Below are 4,247 nucleotides of genomic sequence, written 5' to 3' on the forward strand. Positions count from 1 at the left end.
GGGTCGATCGAACAGATACCTCGGGAGCAGAACGCCAACGCAGATGCTCTCGCCAAGCTCGCCACCTCGGGAGAGACAGAAACCCTGGGGTTGGTGCCAGTTGAGTTCTTGAAGAAACCTAGCATAGACGAAGGTCAGGCGGATATTGAAATGATCGACATCAGGCCGACCTGGATGACTCCCATTATTGAGTACCTCGTCGAGGGCAAGTTACCCGAAGGGCGCAACGACGCACGACGAGTCCTTTATCAAGCTCCGAGGTATACGCTAGTCGAGGGGGTGTTGTACCAACGTGGGCATTCCTTACCTCTCCTCCGGTGCGTTCTTCCAAGTGAAGCGAAGGCCATCCTGCAAGAAGTTCATGACGGATTCTGCGGAGATCACACTGGGGGGCAAAGCCTGGCCTTGAAGATCCTCCGGCAGGGTTATTACTGGCCGACTCTGTCCAAAGACTCGATCTCATATGTAAAAAAGTGCGACAAGTGTCAGCGGTTCGCTGCGGTGGCACGAGCTCCTCCGACCGAGCTAAAAATGATTTCGTCCCCCTGGCCCTTCGCCATTTGGGGGATAGATCTAATAGGCGCCCTGCCCACCGGAAAGGGCGGGGTCCGTTACGCCGTGGTAGCTATTGACTACTTCACCAAGTGGGCCGAAGCAGAACCGTTGGCGACAATAACATCGAAAAAGGTGCTAGACTTCGTGGTTAAAAGCATCGTATGTCGATTTGGCCTACCTAAAAAGATCGTCTTCGACAATGGTACTCAATTTGACAGCGATCTGTTCACCGAATTTTGCGAGAGGCACGGAATTGTGAAAAGCTTCTCGTCTGTGGCCTATCCCCAGGCGAACGGCCAGGTCGAGGCTGTCAATAAAATTCTAAAGGAAAGCCTCAAGAAGAGGCTAGATGAGGCAAAGGGGATCTGGCCAGATCAGCTCCCCCAAGTTCTATGGGCCTATAGGACCTCACATCGGACTCCCACGGGTCACACTCCCTTCTCCCTAACCTTTGGAAGTGAAGCAGTCCTCCCCGTGGAGGTGAAGGTCCTGTCACACAGGGTCCGGTCCTACGACCAAGACGGGAACCACAAGCTCCTATGCCACTCCTTAGACTTAGTGGATGAAAGGCGAGAGGAATCACAACTCCAGCTCGCCCATTATCAATAGAAAATCACTCGCTACTTCAACACTAAGGTCAAAAGACGTGCCTTTAGCGTCGGTGACTTGGTCTTGAGGAGAGTTTTCCTGGCCGGGAAAGATCCCAAAGATGGGGTTTTGGGACCAAGCTGGGAAGGACCATACCAGGTCATCGAAGTCATCAAAGAGGGAACTTATAAATTAGCTCGACTTGGTGGAGGGGCGGTCCCGCAGACTTGGAATGCTATCCACCTAAAGAAATACTATCAATGAGCCATTTGTAAGGCCTAGAAGGTCACCTTCCATGTATAAATAAAAATCAAATGTTTCTCGTTATTTGCAAGTGTAATTTTAAAGTAACAACGAAAGACCCTTTCCCAGTTACTTGGGGGGCATATGGTACCTGGATATAACCAGGTCTCCTTAACGACTTAGGTGTTAATTTTTATCTACGGATAAGAGTTATCACAAACTAAGTCCTATCCTGGTCTTAACCAGGTCGCAAAACTTAGAAGTTAACTAAAATTTGTTGACCGTGGTTCTTCTTTAAAGAGCCCGGGATACGGATAAAAGTTGACGCGAACTAAGTTTTTCAAAATAAGTTCCTGGTCTTAACCAGGTCGCAAAACTTAGAAGTTAACTAAAATTTGTTGACCGTGGTTCTTCTTTAAAGAGCCCGGGATACAGATAAAAGTTGACGCGAACTAAGTTTTTCAAAATAAGTTCCTGGTCTTAACCAGGTCACAAAACTTAGAAGTTAACTAAAATTTGTTGACCATGGTTCTTCTTTAAAGAGCCCGGGATACGGATAAAAGTTGACGCAAACTAAGTTTTTCAAAATAAGTTCCTGGTCTTAACCAGGTCAGAAAACTTAGAAGTTAACTAAAATTTGTTGACCGCGGTTCTTCTTTAAAGAGCCCGGGATACAGATAAAAGTTGACGCGAACTAAGTTTTTCAAAATAAGTTCCTGGTCTTAACCAGGTCGCAAAACTTAGAAGTGAACTAAAATTTGTTGAACACGGTTCTTCTTTAAAGAGCCCGGGATACGGATAAAGTTAACTCGAACTAAGTTCATAAAAATAAAGAGATGAATTGTAACCAAATGCATAAAAATATATATATGTCAAACTGGCTGAGCAAATTGTCTCGAGGTGGAAACGCCTCACATAAAAAAGAGAATTACAATAGAAAGAGAGTTCAAAATACTTAAACGAGAAGTGTCCTAAGCCCCATCAGTTGGCCCTTTGGAGGTCGCGGTCTCATCCTGCTCCGCCGCGACAGAGGCCTCTCCAGTCTCCGATGGAGGAACCCCCTTATTTAGGCGGGCTTGGAGCTGCGGCATGAAAGAAAAGTCCGCGTCCGGATTGTGGGACCAGCAGTGATAGAACAGGTCTTGTAAGGACTGCTCCGAGACGACCCGCTCGTCTTTCAGGGCGGCCTGGGAGGCCTGGGCTTCGGCCTTCGCCGCCTCAAGATCTGTCCGCGATGCGGCCAGGGAGTTTTTAAGCTCTTGGTTCTCGGAGCGGATCTTCTCCAGCTCAGCTTTAGAGGCCGCCAGCGCGTCTCTCGCCTCCTGAGACTCCTGGAGGGCGGTCTGGCGATCAGCTTCCAAACCCTCGAGCTGGGCCTTGGTCCTAACAATGCCTCTGTATGCGGCAGCAATGCCCTGCAAGAAAATAATGATAAATTAACAAACTGGAAGGAAAAAGGCGGCGTGTGAGTGTTAAAGCCTTAAAAGAAGGGGGCACTTTACCGTTAAGGTCATGTCCATCGCAGACTCTATAACTCGGACCGGGCTCGTTGTTTCGATGGCCCGGAGCTCCTTCTCCCTGATATTGTAGAAATGGCTGACGGCGTAGCTAGCCGACTCATACACCGTACCCCGGAATGCTTCGGGCATCTTCTCCAGAGCCCGGGGGTCGACCGGGATACGCACATCCGGGGCTGCCGCGGCCAGATTCCCGACCTCTATTACCCCGTCCTGGGCGGCTAATGGAGATCGTTGGGATGGCGGGTGCATGAGCCCTGTCCTGGCAACAGGGAGGTTCGCCCCCGCGACCTGGGATGGCGGGGCTTTCTCCTTCTCCTTAGCCGGGGATTTGGTGGAGGCCCCAGCCGAGCTCTTGGACTCGCGGAGCCTCTTTAACCTCGGCCCTGCTGGGGGGTTCCCACCGAACACAACGCCCCGCAGACTATTTCCGGGCTGAGACATCTCTTCTGCTAAGAACAAAAAACATGGTTATTACAAGGTAGCAATCATGCAGAAATAGAGGCCAAAGTTTCAAAGGCAATAAGTAAGCAAATACTAAGGGAGCCCTACCCCCGAGCTGGAGGAGCCTAAGACGATTATCTCGCGATCTGTCGCAGGTTCTAGGTCCGACTCTAACTCAGGACTGGACTCTCCTATGTACTGCCTAATCCCCGGAGCATAGATGCCCCCCTGGAGCGCAGGCCACGTGCGCAAGGTGGTCCCGTACTCCTCAAAAAGGACCGACCTAAAGGCTAGGGTATTATCTACTACTACGGTACCCTTAGGCCGACTCTCTTGGTTGTCCAGCACGAGCTGGTCAACGCAGTGAAGCAAGAGCGTGTCCAGGTCCGGATTCCTGGGGTGACGATGGACGAGCTGCCTAGGGTTGAACCTAACCAGCCGGGGGTCTGTAGTGGCCCTATCTACGTTCTTAAACAAGTAAGGGTTACCTTGGCCGGAAGGACCCGCGGCTGCTCCGGATTGGACCCTCTCCTCGCCCATACCTTGGGCGACCTCCAAGGTCCTCTTCCTGTTTATCACGAGAGGAACTTCGTCACCTTCCTCCTCGCCTTCGTCGTCTGCGACCTCCTCCGTGACGATCGGTCTGTTGTCACGAGCTGGGGGAGGCCCCCGGGGCCTTTTCAAATTCAAAGTCTGATTTGGGAAAATCAGCTTGTAGAATACCATCGTCTCGTCCGTCACGAGCACGCGGTAGTCTTTCTCACTGGGGGGCAAGTTCGCCAATGGATCGTATTGACCCCCGAGGGTCACAGACTTTCCGGTCCTCGCGTAAATGGCTGCAAGGTCGGTTGAAATCAGAAGTGGAATAAGGGAGGAGCTAAAACAAGATAACCTTTAAAA

The sequence above is a fragment of the Humulus lupulus genome, chromosome 2 (genome assembly GCF_963169125.1).
Source record: "Humulus lupulus chromosome 2, drHumLupu1.1, whole genome shotgun sequence".
NCBI classification, from domain to species: domain Eukaryota; kingdom Viridiplantae; phylum Streptophyta; class Magnoliopsida; order Rosales; family Cannabaceae; genus Humulus; species Humulus lupulus.